This window comes from Lontra canadensis, unplaced genomic scaffold (assembly GCF_010015895.1).
Source record: "Lontra canadensis isolate GAN:19392208 unplaced genomic scaffold, GSC_riverotter_1.0 scaffold66, whole genome shotgun sequence".
In the NCBI taxonomy this organism is placed as follows: Eukaryota; Metazoa; Chordata; class Mammalia; order Carnivora; family Mustelidae; genus Lontra; species Lontra canadensis.
Window position 1 is genome coordinate 3,945,640 of NW_022631060.1, and position 16,610 is coordinate 3,962,249.

General features: G+C 62.6%; 2 protein-coding genes across 2 annotated transcripts in view; one reads left to right on the plus strand and one right to left on the minus strand.

The window, feature by feature from the left end:
* Positions 1-16,610, minus strand: part of MACROD1 (mono-ADP ribosylhydrolase 1) — a 141,493-nt gene that overhangs the window by 23,667 nt on the left and 101,216 nt on the right.
* FLRT1 (fibronectin leucine rich transmembrane protein 1) overlaps positions 8,357-16,610 on the plus strand; it is a 70,177-nt gene continuing 61,923 nt past the window's right edge. Inside the window, exon 1 of the transcript XR_004385194.1 lies at positions 8,357-8,455. The gene's annotated coding sequence lies outside the window, so the exon portion shown is untranslated. The remainder of the gene's footprint in view (positions 8,456-16,610) is intronic.

The window sequence follows — 16,610 nt, forward strand, 5'->3', positions numbered from 1 at the left end:
CCTCCAGCTGTCTTCCCTCTGACCATCAGCCAGGAAGGCCCGGTTTTGTCCCGGGGAGCATCTTGTACACCCCCCAAACCCACGTGCTTCAGCCTGTCTCCCGCACACATACGCTGGGGGTGGGGGGTTGTGGGGGTTGTGAAATACGCACATCTTTAACTTTACTAGTTATTGCCAAATTGCTCTCCGAAGTGGTTGTTCAGATGATCGCTTTAAAATATAAATTAGATCATGTCACTTTCCTGCTTAAAACTCTCAAATAGCTTCCTATGACACTTAGAATAAAATCCATATTCCTCTCCACGAATGCACGGCCGCATACCACGCTCTGCTCCCCCTCAGTGTCCTGGCCTCTCTTCTCTTCCTTGAGTGGATCTGGTTCTTTTATGACCCAGGGCCTTTGCATATACTGCTCCCTCTACCTGGCACACCCTTCCAGCTCTTTCCAGACCGGCCTCTTCTCAGCTTTCAGGTCTCCATGACAACGGCACCTCCTCTGACCCACCCAATGAGAGTGTCTCCTGCCCTGTTCCTCTTCTCACCTTGTTTATTTTGAAGACCACACCTTGGTCCCATCAGCAGGATCTTGTCTAGGAATTTGTTTACTGGTTTTAGTACCAGCATGGCAGCCAATGGGAGCGGACCTAGCGTGCATTGTTCATTCTAGGGCCCCAGAAGCCAGCATAGGCCTGGCACCAAAGACCTACTCTTACTATACCATTCACTCCTGCAACAGACATTGATTTGCCCCCTGGTCACAAAGTCTGGAGGGATGAATGAGCTCTGAGTGTTAGGGAGGGAGGTAGTTCTGGAGAGGGGAGTGTGATCAAGCTGAGGGCAGAGGGTCAGCCCAACCCAGGGGGCTGTGATCCGGTCTCCCAGGGTGGGGAGCCCTGGCAGGTGCTGGAGTGGGAAGCAGCAGGGCTGGGACTGCACTTGAGAAAAAGCCTCCTCAGAGCTGAGGGGGAGAAGACCGGAGTGGGTGGACTGGGAGGCAGGAGCGGGGAGGGAGTAGGGAGGACGGTGGTGGCCGAGGATGGGTGGACAGAGGACAGGAGAGGTAACGCTGACCCACAGAGACTACTCAGAGACTCAGAGGACCAGGAGAGACAGGATTGGATTGGGCATGGGATCGGCTTCCAAATGTGGCACAATCCGGTCCCCCACTCTCCTGACCCCCCCCCCCACCTTCCACCACTGCGGGAAGCAGGAAGGGAGCTCTCCCCATGATGTCTGAGAGGGAAGCAGAAATCCAGAGGCCCCTCCGTGGACCCTGGCAAGGCATCCTGGCCTAGCCCAGCCCCTCCAGGTGCAGATGGAAAACTGGGACCCTAGAAGGAAAGGAACCGGCAGAAGATCTCACAGCTGAATCCTTACCCTTGTTGCTTCTAGAATATTAGGTGCTGGACTGAGGCCAGACAGACATTCCCGTCTCAGAAGAGAGGCAGAGAGGCAGCCAGCACTTGCTGCGTGGAGAATTCGAGTTAGACACCAGGAGGGACTTCCTCAGAAACTCTACCCACCAGACACAGCCTGATCTGCTTCCTCTGCTATCTGTGTGACTCTCAGGACACAAGGCCAGGGAGGTAGCTCATTCAAGGTCACAGCCAAGAGAAGGCAGTTTTTTTTTTTAAGATTTTATTTATTTATTTGTCAGAGAGAGAGAGTGCGCATAAGTGGGGGGAGCTGAAGGCAGAGGTAGAAGCAGGCTCCCCGCTGAGCAAGAAGCCCCATGTGGGACTCGATCCCAAGACTCCGAGATCACGACCTGAGCTGAAGGCAGATGCTTAACCGACTGAGCCACCCAGGCGCCCCCAGAGGGCTCTAGAACTTCTCCGCCTTATGCAGGAGCACCAGGAGGCCACCAGCGGGCCGGGTGGGGCCGGGGGGAGGAGTCCTAGCTCCCTCCCATCCCAGACCCCGAGGGTCGGGCAGCCCAGGGTGCCCCCCGCCTGTGGGCCTCAGGGTGGCCATTCTCCCCCACCCCCAGGCCCCCGTGATGTGGGGACAGGATAGGACTCCAGCCTGGCTCTGGCCCTGGCTGCCCCAAGCCTGCCCTGGGCTAAGCGCCCCTCCTCTCCATCCTCCTGCTCTCCCAGCTGGGGCTCCTCTCCTAGGAGGGAGGGGAGGAGGAGGGAAGGGGAGGAGGCTGGCAGCAGCAGCCATTGGTATGCGAGACTGCGCCTCAGCCCCTCCAAAGCTCAGCCTTTCTGCTCAGCTCTTTAAGAATCCCTCCTTGCCGCGTGGTGGTTGCTGGGCAACGACGCCCCCCTCCCCCCCAGCCCATGGCCGGTGCCCTCCCCCCTTCCCCCCCTCTCCCCTCTCCGGCTCCTCCCAGCACCCCATCTCAGCAGTATACTTAGCTCAGAACCTGCCAGGCCTGGCTGCACCTTTGCGTAGCAGGTGGGGGGGGCCCTGGACCATCAGGACTCGGGGAGGGGGACCCCGAGCTCAGGACACACCATGTGCACACTCCCACTGGCACTCCCCCCACCCCCACTATCTTTAGTGGCTTGAGTTGCTCTGAGGTGCTGGAGCCCGCTGGAGGGACGGGGGGACCTGAGAGGAAGGGGTCAGGAGCTGTGTGAGCCCCTGGGGAGGTGGTCTGCAGAGCTGGCCCAGGAGCCCCTGTGCTGCGGCAGAGTAGACAGAGGCGGTAAACTTGGACTGAGCCAGGGGGTGGGAGAAGGGGGGTGAAGAGGAAGACAGAGTTTGCGGCCCCAGAAAAGGAGTCAGGAGAGATGCAGTGATGGGGTAGGGGTGTCACTGGAGGCAATGATCCCACCAGGAGTGTCTGAGGCTCCAATCACCCTAGCTGGGGGCTCTCCCACCCCTCTAGCCTCCACCCTGCCCTCCCCTTCTCCCTCCTCAGGCCCTCTGGCTCCCCTGAGTCTTGGGCATGGGCCTTCCCTTTGCTCCCACAACTTCCTTCCTCATCAGCCTTCCTGCCCTTCCAGCCTCACTTCTGCCTCCCCCTCCACACCCTCTGCCCCCTACCCCTGCCACCATCTACTCCCCACGCCTTGGCGCATGTCGTTCTCTCCACCTGGACTATCCTTCAAGACACAGTCCGCTTCTCCCTTCCCGAACTTGGGATGTGTGTAACAGGTGAATGATAGCCAGAGTCAAGAATTGCTCAAATCACCATAGAAGATGTTACCTCTGCTGGGAATAATGGCTGGGTGGGGGGAGGGAGGAAGAAGGAGAGGTAGCCCCCTCCCCGGGTGTGTGGCACAGATGAGGGGTGGGGGGCAGTGATGTCATTTGTGGGGAGAAGAGGAGACTCCCCAAGGAGAGTAGCTCATCAGAGACAAGCCTCCCCACACGCCTGCCAAGGCTGGGGAGGGCGGGCGAGCTCGCCCCCCTTCTCGCCTCTGTCCAGTGGGCTGGAAGAGGAAAGTGGTCTGGCCCCCTCTGGTAACCCCTGGAACCATCATCTCAGGGGCAGTTGCCAGTTTGAGGGATCACAGGTGGCCTTAGGCGGCTCTGTCACCATCGCCTTACTGGGGGGTTCTCAGTTAGCCTGAGGCTTAGTCGCCGGCACACGCACTCAGTCGCTCAACAACACCTGCCTGCTCTCCCCGGAGCCACCTCGGCCCGCAGGTGCTGGGACAGGCAGGGACTGTGGGCCCAGGCCACGTCCTCCAGCTGCTCAGGGTCGGCCGGGGAGGGGGCGCAGACGCTTATAAAACCCGCACCACCGAACGCGGGCTCGTGTTATCGCACATTCTTCGAGAAGCGAACAGGCCACCAGCCCGCACCCACTAGCCCCTGCAGGGATGTCAGTGTCCAAGGACCCAGACCCACACATCCCATGTAAGCACAAATGGGGCCACGCGCCCCCCACGGAGAAATCGAGGGACTGGAGAGAACAAGGCGACTTCACCAGGGAAGGGGGTGCTCAGGGAGGCCTCTCAGAGGACAGGACCCTCAGACCCAGGACTGAGGGGTGAGGAGCTGCTGGCTTGGCCCCGGAATGGCAGCAAATCGCAGGGAAATAAGGCCTGGAGAGGGGAGTTCCTGCCCTGACCTTGGCTTTTCCAGAACTTTCCTTGGCCCCACCTGCTCCCATTGCTACCCTGGGGGAATTGGAGGCTTTGTCCCCCTGGCTTTGTCTCCGCTGTCCCCACTCCCTGGCGCCCTCTCAGGGACTTCCCCAAGGACTAGGGGCCTTGCCCCCTCCTTACTCAACCTGAGTTTCTGGGCTGGGGTGCACTGCCTTAGTCCTGTACACGTGTGTGGGGGGGCGCCTCAACCTTTTGTGCAGTGCAGGATGGGAAGGTTTAGCACACGGTGGTGACAGGGATTCTAGGGGCATCAGGACATGGATCACAGAAGTCCAAGAAGCTGGCGGAACTTCCTGGTGAGGGATGGTCCGTTCGGACAGGTCTGCGGGGCCAGCCAGTCCCCGGGCCACGCGCCTGTGGCTCTTGGGGTGTCACCTGGGGGGCCAGGGTCTGGGGGACAGGGAGGACAGGTTTTCGGGGACTGATTCTCTGCCCCACCCCACTCTGGTGCCCCCAGACCGAGAGGACTGTGGGGATCTTGGAGGGTAGTGATGTCCAAGACCAAGAACCTCAGGACATGGTTGCGGTGGGGGGAGGGGGGTGGATTCCAGTCTGAGAAAGGGGGCGCGGAAACTCCAGCAGGTGGCCCTCTTGCTCACGTTTGGGGCCAGAGGGGTCCTCCCCTCCCTGAAAATGCCACCCAAGTTGCGGCCTGTGGGGGAAGCTGAACTTCTGTCTCTCAGGTGTCTGGCTGACGTCCAAGGGCATGCCCTTTGAACATCTGTTCTCGCCCTCTGAGTGCGCTGTCCCCTGACCACCACCCCGTGGGCCTTCATTCCTGGACAGCCAAGACAAAGCCTCGGGTGAAGGGGTGCCTGGTGATGGCCCCTGACCACCAGAGGGGCCACTCTGTCCCCCACAGGAGTTAGGTCCACCCTTCCCCCACCCCCAGCCCAGAAGAGACCCAAACAGGGCCAAGCGCTGTACATCCTTGGATGACAAGGGTCTGACCATGCTGAGTCCTGTTGCCACAGTTTCACGGCGTAGAGGGTGACCTCATCCCCTGTCACACTAGCCTGCGGAGGTCTGGGAGGACCCCACCAAGACAAGAAAAGTGAGCAACAGGGAGAAGGCCCAGGGTGGCCAGTGGGTAAGGGGTGAGGTGGCAAGCAGGCTGCTGATGTCAGGACTCCGGAGGGGACAGGCAGGTGGCAGGGCCTCGGTGACCTTGGCTGCCCGGTGGTGGGGCCCGCCGCACCTGGCTGCAGACTGTGCCTGGGTTATTGCCATCCTGGGAGCAGAGCAGCTGGGGCTTGGCGAGCCCAAGGTTGAAGCCACAAATCGTCCCTGGGTGACTGGTGTTGCCTCCCGCCAAGCACTGCATGTCTGAGAGCTCAGGGTTCTAAGCAAGTTCAGTCCCTGGGGCTAGGACCCCATCCCCGGCACCACCCACTGTGCCCTCAGGGAGCCCCGCTACTCTACTCAGGGGAGCAGAGGGGGTGTGTGTGCTTGGGAAGCATCTGCTGAATGCACAAGGGATCCAAGGGATTGTAGTCACACTCCCTCCCTGGCACCCTATTCCTTTCAAGATCAAGGCCGGACTCCCCAGTCTCCTTCAAAGCCCTTTACCCCCCTCCCCCAGTCTGGATGACATCACTCCCGTCATCTTCCACAGCCCCCAGCCCCTTCTCCCCGGCTCCCACCAAGAACTCCTGATCTCCAAACCTCGGGCCCTTTTATGTCATAGCCCCCAGGAACAAAGGTGGAATGAGAACATTCCCCCTGACCCTCCAAGACCTAGCTCAAGAGCCATCTCCTCGGGGAAGCTGTCCTTGGATGTCACGGCTGACTTGGCCCCGTGTTGTGGGGTCATGTGGTCACAAAGCCTGTTTCCCCAAAGTCCTCCTAAGCCATCACTCTGGGTGTGTGTGGGGGCGTGGGGGACCAGCCCTCCTGCTGTGTTTCCAGCTTGGTGGGGAGGGGGGGCGGGGGGGGGGGGTAGGATCCAGCAGGGCCACTCGCTTTTGGTCTTTGGTGCTTCAGAAGTGCCCGGCACACAGTGGACCTCCAATAGCATTCCCTGAACCGTGCTCATCACCGGGCATGAGCCGGTCCGTTGGCTGGGTGGAATACCATGCAGCCATTAAAACCACAATTATGAAGCAGGTATTTGGATATCTGACGGCAACAGACAGAGCTAAAGACAGCCCATCCATTCCACTCTGAGGCACCGAGTGGAAAGGGGCCCCTCCTACAAAGGGTTCCATTTAGAAGAGGGGGGAGACACAGCACCCACTTCCTGAGCAACGTGCGTCGCGCCCGGATGGAGCCCCTGGGGGGCTCCTCCACGTCCATCTGGGGGTTTAGGGAGGCGGAGTAGGAACCACAGCTCTGTACAGATTACAGCCGCTGGTGTGTGGACAGGCCTGGAAGGGAGCAGAGGAATGGGGCTGTTGACGCCACAGGGCGGTGGCATTGTGGGTGATTTTTCTTTCCTTTATTGTTGGTTTAATGTTGTTTGGGCAATAAATAAAAATTGGGAGAAAAAAATAGCTGTTTGGTGAATTGAGCAGAAAGCCGTAGAAGGAAGAGAGGGAGTTAAGGGGAGGGAAACTAGGAGGGAGAGGTGAGGCGGGAGAGGCCAGAAGGCAGGGGTGCTCACCTGAGGCCTCAGACAAGGCCTCAGTGTGCTCCTGGGCTGGGGTGGGGAGAGGGGGAGGGGAGGGGAGAGCACAGGAGGTGGGGGGGAGGGGCTGTATCCGTTACTGAGACACCCCCCCCCCCCCGGGGGGAAATCTGGAAGGCATCAAAGAGGAGGGGTAGCTGGGCTGGACCTGGAAGGACAGCAAAAAGTGTGATGTGGCCCCCAGAAGCATCTCACAGGGGCCTCCCCTGGGACAGTGGGTAGGAGACAGGGTGATGGGTGTTGGGGGAGGGGTCCAGGCCAGACTGTGGGAAATCTGGGCAGCTGGGACCTGCCAGCAGTGGGGCCTTGAAGGAGGGGGTGTCTAGGCAGAGGCAGGGGCTCACTCAGCAACCCTCCAGGGAAACGGATGGCAGGATGGGGTGGTGGGGCTTGGTGACAAGGTCTGACCAGGCCTGAGGCTGGTGATGAAGAGTTCCCTGGTATCCTACAGAATGCCGAGAGCCCTGGGACTTCTAGACTAAGAGGAGGAAGGTCTGGTGCCCCACCCCACACCCACATCAGACCCCCGCACACAACAGGTGCAGACATTTCCAGAGCCCCTAATGAGCGCCAGGCACTGCCCTCCTCTGCTTCCCATTCCAGGTCTCCTTCAAGCCTCACAGGAAGTCTTGGAGGTAGGTTGTTAATGCTCCCATTTTACAACAGAGGACACTGAGGCTGGGAGAGGTTAAGAAACTTGCTCAAGGTCACAAGCGGCCAGTGAGGCGAAGGGCGGGGCTGGGGTCGGACTGGGGCGTGCCCCACTTGGGCAGCTGCGTGGAGCACCCCACCGGGAACGGATCAGATGTTTAGAGCAAGGCAGGTGAGGAGGTCCCCATGCGGAAGGGGAAGGGAGGAAGCGGATACCTTGGCTCAAGGAGTAGGTGGTGGGTACCTGTTTGTGAATGAATGCACCGGTGGACATGAATGAGTGAACGAATGAATGAATGAATGGCTGGAACGATGGATGAATGAGTGGGTGCAGAGAGGAGCTGTGTAAGGGGAGGCAGCACGTGAGGGAGAACCCCTTTCTTTCTCCCCACAGGCCCGAAGCTGGAGGCTGGCTTTGGAAACCTCCCTCTTCGCCGCCGGCGGGTTAGCTCCCCAACCTCCTCCCACCCCCACCCCCCTCCCCGCCCCTAGCCATTTTAGCCGAGGGCAGGGGGAGGAGGACGCGGAGGCCGTTTCTTCCCGGCTGGGCCCGAGTCCCCGCGCGGCGGCGTAGCCTCCCGCGCCGGGTCCCGCCGGCCAGTGCGCAGCGCGGCGCCCCCGCCCCCGTCGCCTCCTCCCCGCCCTCCCCCCACCCCCCCTCGCCTGCTGCCTCCCCCTCCTCCCCTCCCTCCCTCCCCGCTCCGCGCTCTCACGCACAGCCCCCGCCGCCGCCGCCGCCGCCGCGAGGGGAGAGGCGGCCGCACAGCCTGGTTCCCCGCGCCCTGCTCGCCGCCGCCACTCGCGCAAGCACCGCTGCCGGCCCTCGCCCCGCCGAGCGCACCCACCCGGGCACACGCACCCCGGCCGCCGGGCGCACCTCGCGCACGCCCCCCGCGGCTCCGCCGGGCGCCCGAGCTGGGCAGATGCGCCGCCGCGCGCCCCCCGCCCCGGGCCCGCCACCGCGCTCCGCCGCGCGCCGGGGGCTCCTCTCGCGGGCCCCCCTGGGCGCCCTCCGGCTCGGGTTCCCGCCCGCTCCTTGGAATAACCCCTGAGGCTTCAGCCGTCGCCGCAAAGTTTCCCGAGGAGACCCGCCTCCCTGGCCGCTGCGCAGGTAAGGAAGGATGCATGGGGCGGGGGCCGGGGGCCGGGGGCCGCGCGTGCGGGACGGGGCTCCGGGGCCGGCGGGGCGGGGGCCGGGAGTGCGCGGAGGCGCGGCGGGGTCGGGCCACCCTGTTTTTCCCGGGCGCCGCGGGGCCCGCGCAGCCTTTGGGATTTGAGGTGGGGGGCCCGGGTCGACAGCCGAGCGCCCGCGGCGCTGGCCCCGCCGCGGGGAGGCGCGGGGTGCACGGCCGGCGGCTCCACTCTCCCGAGCAGGGGCTGGAAAGGGCGGGGGCTCGATCGGAGCCCCAGCCCGAGTCCTCGTTGCGCCCCCGGGGAGGTGGCCCGGCTCGCAGCGAGGGGTGGGGGCGCCAGGCTGGGCTGGCCGGTTCCGGCCCTGGCCCCGCACCCGGGAACCGGAGTGTTAGGGGTGCGCGGAGAGAGGCAGCCGGCCGGCCGGGGCGCCTCGCTCCCGTCCCCACCATCCGCGTGAGTCACGGCTGGAGCGAGGTTTTATTTTTAAAACGACTTCAAGGGGGGCATAAGCAGCCTCCAACTTCCCTCCCTATGCGCGCTGTGGACTGTCAACCGTGTGTGGGGCCGGGGGCCTGGGCGGTGCACCTAGCGGGTGGAACGGGGTGGGGGGCAGCCGGGCTGGAGGCCGGGGGCAGAGGAGTCCCCCCCACCTCAAGCTGGTTGCCGGGCGCGGCCCCTCCTCTCCGGGGCTGGAGGCCCAGGGGCGGAAGGCTGGCGAGTGTTGTTGCCCAGCTGCGGGGAACCAGGCTGATCAGAGCTCTTCGAGGTGGAGAAAGTTGTGGAGCTGGGCTATCAGGGGGCTGCCCCAGGCTTCCCAAGCCTAAGGGCTTCCAGGCTCTCTCGGGTGTGTGGTTTTAAGAGAACACAGTCCAGCTGAGGTGTGCCAGGCCCCTGAGGGGCCGAAGCCAGAGTCCTGATGTGAATGAATAAATAAGCCGAGGCTGGGGGCAGAGGGCTGGGATGGCTGGGTCCTTCCCTGTCCTGCCCCACCCTGGCCCCTGCCTCCTCAGGAGGCACAGAGGCCAGCCCGGCTCGTCTGCCACCCCAGGTAGCTTAGGAATTGGGGAGCAGGCTGCCGGCCTGGGGCGCAGAGCCCCGCAGGATGCAGGAGGCCACTGGCAGAGGGATGTGGGCTGGAGCGGCCCCTCTCTGCCCAGCAGCCGTGGAGAAGGTGGCCACACTCGGGGGCTCCAGGCTGTTTCTGGAGTGAAAGCCAACTGCCTGTCTTTCTGCCAGCCCCAGAAGGAGAGGCACGAACATCACCTGTCAGCTGGTGCTGACTCTGTGGGCGACTGTTCGGGGCTTCCTCGGAGGTTTAAAATGGAAATGGCCTGAGCTGCCACGGCCAGTGCGCGGGAGGGGATGGTGCCCAGCTGGGCAGGCAGGCAGTGAGGCGGCCCCCGTAGGCTTGAGGGGCATGAGGAGCCAAGGGACTGTCACATCCTGGCTCAAGGGCCAGCCATGGGCAGGTATGAGAGTAGGGGAGGAAGGCAGACTGGAGTATGTGGATGTGGGGGGAACACAGGTGCACCCCCCACACACCGCGTGATCTCACAGAGACAGCGACCAGACTTTTCGATACAAAGCCTCCCCAGCACCAGTGTAAGCCAGGTGGGCCCCGGGGCTGCGGCAGCCTACAGCGACTTCCTCTAGACGATGCGCCGTCTGTGGGCCCTTGCTTTACCACCTACGGCTTGCAAAAGTCCCTCTGCCTCTCTGAGACTCATTTCCCCTGTTGCTCGGTGGGGTCAACTGTCCCCTCCACCTGAGGTTGAGCTTGGCGGGGAACGGGGAATGGGACTACATTACAAAATGGGGGGACATGGACAGATGTCCCCGCTCCTGGGCTGGAGGGGTCCCTGAAGACTGAGGGCACATGCAGAGGCCTTGGAGGGCTTGGGGATCGGACTCCCTCCCCGCCTGGAGACTGTGGGGGGCTGCAGGCTGACCCTGACCATCAGCAGCGACCACACGCTCCCTGGGTCCCCCCTGTGTTTCCTCTGAGGCCTCCTCTCTAAAGCCCCTGGGAGGCGCACCGAGTCTGCGTCTAAGGTGGTGGGGAGGGGTGCTGCCACCTTCCCATGTCACCTGTTGCCAGGGCTCCAGGCGGAGCGAGATGCAGCTCCGCACAGCCTGGGGCCTGGTGGCTGAGGCCATGTTGCCCGCTGGGTGACCCCAGGCCTTCGTCTCTGGGGACCCTGCTTCCCTGCCTGCAGAGGGGGATACAGTGGCGGTCCCACTTCGTGAGAGCGGTGGGGAGCACCCCGAGTGCAGGAGAGGAGGGTAGGGCCGTGCACAAAAGATGGGCAGGTTGTGTCTGTACTTACTTCCAAATGAGCGGAGTGAAAGACATGACGTCCCGCGGGACCCAAAACGGCGGGTGTTGAGGGACAGGGAGGTGGGCCTGGCAGCAGCTGACCGCCCATGGGGGCCTTGCGCCATGGCAGTTGTCAGGAAGCAGGGGCCCTGGTGCAGGGAGGATGAGGCCCTTGGGTTTCGTAGGGCGCAGCCCTCTCTGCCCGCCCAGCTGGGACAGGGGCATAGGTGGCGGTGGCAAGTTCGTGCTGGGCGGGGCATGTGTGACAGGGGCGGGGCCAGGGGAAGGGGCGTAAGCCCTGCCCTCAGTGTGGCTGGCCCCACTGCGTGTCCTCGGGTAGCTGGGGACCTGTTGGTGGCCACCTCCCCAGCCAGCCAGGCTGCCCTGGAGTTAGGGCCGAGAAATGTCTTGATCCCAGAGACAGGGCCCATCGAGACTGTGCGCAGGGCTGGCTAAGCTGGCCAGCCCTTGTGCCCGAGGGTCCTCCGGAGGTGGGGCTCCTGGCAGGGATTCTCCGCCCAGCCTGCTGACCTAGAGCAAGCGCCTGGATCTTTTGGGGCTCCAGATGTCCTCCTCTGTAAGGCAGGGTGCTAGCGGTACCCGCCTCGGGAGCCCCACTCTGGTGTGGTCCCTATGAAGCTCCTAGCCCAGACTTCATGCCTAGCAATGTGGGGCCCTGGTGGTCTCTACCCTGGGTTCATGAAGGGCTTCTTCTGGCCTTAGGGTCCCAGGAAAGACTGACTCGGCCCCCACCCCAGCCACCGAAGCCCACTTCCAGTGGGATGGCCCCCACTCGCTGGCAGGGGTTCTAGCCCCAGTGCCTGGCCCCAAGTGGCAGTGATGATGTCCAGGAGGGACGGGGTGAGGCTTGGGGGGTTTGCCTTGGGGTCGTCACAGGAGGAGGTGTGAGGGGTGCGGACGCGGCTGGAGGTCCTTAACACTTGCTGTGGGGTGAGTGCTTACTCTTAGGGCGGTGGCCGGGTCTGTGGAAAGGTGGGGCCGGCTAAGGCCTCAGGCCCTGGGTGCTGGGCCCTCTATAGGGGTGGGGGTGGGGTCCCTTCCCCAGAACCTGCGCTGTTGTCCCCGAGACAGAGCTCAGGCCTGCTCTGGCGTGTGCCAGGCCATGAGGCAGCTGCATGCTATCCTCCGCCTTGGGGCAGTCACCTGGGGAGGCCAGGCTGGTGGGCCACAGGCTGCACAGCCAGGAGGAGACCAGGGAAGGACAGTGTGACCCCAGGGTGCCCCTGCCAAGCTCTGTCCGCCCCCACCAGCCAGTCCAGCATTCTCCAGCAGCAGCTGGAGCCGAGAGGGTTCCACAGAGAGGGGCTGCATTCGTGCAGGCCTGTGTTTGCCCGTGCGGCGGGTGGATGCCTGTTTACCATCGCCTGCGGGGCCCCTGGAGCCCAGCTGCTCCCTGGGGTCAGCGGTTCTGAGCATGACGTCAGCATCTGGGGGCCTTGATTCGCCTGTGGAAGTTGTGTGCCAGATTCCCCACAGCCCTGGGTTTTGTATTCCCACCGTGGCCTTGCCTGCGCCCCTCCCACCCAGCAGAGTTGGGGCCAGAGCTGGGCTGGGCTCTGTGGGGAGGAGACTGCGGGGAGGGCAGGGGGGCGGGGCGGCATCGCTGGGGCAGGTGGGGGCAAGGAGCCAGCAGCCCGGCTCTCCTGTCTTCCCCTCTCTCCCTCCTTCCTTGCCTCTTCATTTGTTCATTTGTCCTTTCATTCATTCATTCATTCATTCATTCATTCATTTATTCATGAGCTAGGTGTCCGAGCACGAGTTATGGGCCAGGCACCGTGCTGGGGTCTGGGGAGAAAAGAAGCAACCCGACATCTTCCCTTCAGGGAGCGTACAGCTGGGAGTTGGGGTCAGATAGAAATCAGAAACTTTCCCTCCCCTGGAGTGGGGAGTCAGCCCCGTGAGGCCGGGTGACAAAGGTGCCTGTTGGGGCTGGGGGTCGCGGAAGGAGGCGCTTGAGCTGGGGATGCGAAGCGAGGACAGAAGTCAATGAGAAGCACAAGAAACATGGGCCTGGCAGACAGAACGAAGAGGAGGGGCTGGGTGTTTGCGGACCCCTTGGCAGGTGTGGGGAGCCGGGGAGGGGTGGGTAGGCAGCATCTTCAGGCCTGTGGCCTGTCTCCTGAGTCCCTGGTGTCCTGTCTGCCTTCATCTCTCACAGCTCCTGGGCCTGCCTTATGGACCGTCTGCCCAGTCTTTCCGGGTGGGCCACTGAAAGGGTGGGCTTCCTGGGCCCAGGTCCCTCTTCCTGAGAGCTGCGTTTCCTCCCACATGGGCCAGCTGACCCGGCATCTGATGGACCAGGAAGGAGGATATTTGGGCTTGTTTGTGACGGGACAGCGGTCTCTGTGTAGACAGGGCTGCAAGTGCCGAAGGGGGTTCTTTAGGAACCCTCGCCTGGCTCTGAGTGTGCCCCTGCACGGGGATGGGGCCCTGGGCACAGCCGTGCCGGCTGCAGGAAGAAGGGAGGGAGGCAGTAGGACTCGGCTGTATGGGGCTCGGCTAACCACTAGGGGACACTGCCTCCCAGGCAGAGAGCAGGACCCAGGCATCCCGCAGCCCAGGGGACCCCCGCTGGCTGCAAGGCTGTGCCTGCCCAGGCCTGGCTGGGCTGTTGGTGGGGGGTGATGGCTTTGTACTTAATAAAAACCTGGATTAAAACTGGGGTCGCTGAGGCACTCGCCATGGCTGTTCCCGCCTGCCTTGCTCTCGAGAAGCTGCTCGGTGGCACTGTGTTTCACTCCCCTTTCCCTCCTTCTGCCTGAATTAATCGTTGGCACCAGATTACAACAGATTTAGCAAACTGTAAAAAAAAAAAAAAAGAGAGAGAGAGAGAGAGAGCGAGAGCGAGCGAGGAAGAGAGAAAAGAAAGGGGGGACTGGCTTCGGAGAGGAGCCGGCATTTATCTACAGAAGCAAATTGCTCTTGTCTAACCCGTTCCCCCATCGCCCCTCCGCTCCCCATCCCTGGCGATGCCTGGGAAATTCTGCCCGGAGAAAATGTCCTAAAAAATGCCGCTGGGTGGGTGCTGGCGCCGCGATGGGCTTTTCCTGGGGTGGCCTGCCAACAGCTACCTGGTGGGGGTACGGTGAGCAGAGGGGAGGGCTGAGTTTTTAGGGGGCTGTGGGGGACACCCAGGGCCAATCTGGGGGGTAGGGGGGAGACCCCTGGCTGGCTGGTCCTGAGTGGCAGCAGGGCTGGGGAGGAGGGGTCGGGGGCCAGGTGGGCAGCCAGGATGGTTGAGGGTAGGGACTGTGTCTCTCCTTCTTGTTTACTCATGTGTCCCCGCGCCAGCTATGGGGCCTGGCACATAGTAGGTGCTAAGTGTAGTGCAGGCTCAGTGAACAGGTGCACGAATGGTGAGCCAGAACTGAGTGCCCCCCTCAGGAGATGGCATGGGGGGCTGCAGAGGGCCCAGCCTGCCAGCTGGGCCTCCTAGGGACAAAAGCCACTGGACAGAGCTGCCCACAAGGGACATAGCCACCTGGGTCCTGGATCAAGTGCCGACCAAGGTTCCCTGCAGACCCTGTCCGGCAGCTACCTGCTGGCTTCTTGGGATGACCTTGATTTAAACACACTCCTCTGTGGTCAGTCTGGCTGCTGGTGGGTCGGTCCCACTCCCCAGATCCTGGGAGTTTGCCATGGGTCCCGGGAGGCCTGTTGCAGTGAAGGCACAGGGTGGCCTTTGGTCAGCCACTGGGCTTCTGGATGGGGCTGGGTTGCTCCTGCCGAGAGGGGGATGTAGGCTTAGCGGGGCACGGGGGGGTCTCGCTCATTCTCTCAGAGAAGCTGCCCGTGGTGGCCCCGGCCTGGAGCTGGCCACAGAGGAGTCATCCATGGTCCCAGCCCTGCCAGGGCCACGTCAGAACGGAGAGGGAGGTGTGTGTTGTGCTCACACTTCTCGATCACATGTGCTTTCACAAACACATTCTTGCACCCAGAGGCTCACACCTAACCCTTCTAACCCGCCTTCCCTTACCTGGCCCGAGCCAGGCTGGGAGGTGAATGAACCGCACACCCCACCCCTGCCCCCGGGGGTCCCATGCTCAGTCCCGGCCCGTGGATACAGAGAGGGCTCCTTGGAGGGCAGTGGGGGCCACGGAAGCCCTTCCCCTCCTCACAGAGGCTGCGCCCCCTGTAGACTGCCCACCGGTCCAGGGAGATAAACCACATGTACTCCCCGACCCTCCCGGTCACAGTAGAGCCACCTGTGCCTCAGTTTCCCCACTACTGCTGGCCAAGGGGATGGACTACAAGGCCCTGAAGGGCCCAGCAAGACCATGGCTCTGGACTCTGAGCCCCAAGACCCTCCCATCCCACCAGGCTTGGGCTATCGTGAGGGCTGGGCGGTGCCAGGCCCTCTGCCCGACCAGCTGTGCCTGGCTTGTCTTCTTCCCACTGCCGGAGTAGGGAGACTAGGCACAGAGTGGGGAAATGCCCTGTCCGAGGCCACGAGGAAGTCAGGATCCACCAGGCAGCTGGGCTGTGGGGAATCAAAGTGCTGGGCTCTGGAGTCTGGGGGACCTGGGTTTGAATCCCGCTTCTGAAACTTATCAGCCGGGTGCCCCTGGACACCTCATCCCTTTCTGTGCCTCAGCTTCTACTGTGAAACTTCTACCTGTGAAATGGAACCACAGAGCGCATCTCGGGGTCAGTATGAGTGCGACGCGGGACGGTGTCCGTGGAAGAGCTTCTCGGGAAGCTGGGGTTCTCACGTTTCAGTGGCTACGACAGGCTCCCCTTGGTCCAGGGCTGGGGTGCTGCCCATGTCCGGGGCTCTGTGGAGCTCCGGGCCTGGGAAGGGGCTCGCCTCCCGCACTCAGGGGCACCCACCCGGTCTGGCGGGCAGGCTTGCAGGGCACCTGATCAGCTCCTGACTGGCCCCTCAACTGGGCAAAGGTCGGGTCTCCTATGTCACCTTGTGCCCAGGCTGGATCCTCTTGGATGGGGTCAGGCAGGAACCCCCTTGGGTATTTACTGGGTACCCCCTGTGTGCCAGGCCTCAGTGTGGAAGCCAGGCTGGGGACCAGTGGACCTCAGTGCCTCCCATGAGGGCAGCAGAGAAGCCACTGTGGCTGCTCTTCCCAAGTGTTTACTGTCTACACCGCCTGTCGCAGAGCCACACTAAGGACCCTACCCATGCAGGATCTCCTTGAGGCTTCACAGCTGCCGTTTCACAGAAGGAAAAACAGGCACAGACAGATAAAGTGACCAGACCAAGGTCGCACAGCCAGGACCCGGCACCTCACCCTGTTAGCGCCCCAGCACACCACTGCCTGGGAGATGGTGGTCATTGTCCGAGCAGGAGCTGACACGGTCAGGCCTGGCTGCGTGCTGTCAGTGTTCACTGGATTAATCCCCACCATAAGCCTCTGATGTAAGCTCTGCAATTATCCCGATTGTCCCCTAGGAAAATGAGACACAGGTGAAGTGACTTGGCCAAGGTGACAAGGAGGAAGGGCGACGACCATAGGGGCAGATGTGGCCCTGCTCCATCTGGGTCCTTACACATGCTCTCACAGACGGGAAACTGAGGCACAGAGGTGGCAGGTAACCCCAAGGTCTCCAGGGCCTTAGCTCTGTCTCTCGGGAAGCTTCTCCTCAACCATGCCTCTTCCAGAGCTGGGGACCTATCCAGGTCCACGGGCTGTCCCCCCTGGCCTCTGAGCCCAGACTTCCTGGAGCGACCCCCCTGCCCCTGGACTCCGCCTGTGTCCCCTGAGGCCCCACTGTGTGCAGGCACCTGCAGGCCTCTGCCAACACGGGACGTCATTCAGCATCCCTGGGGTAAGGGGGT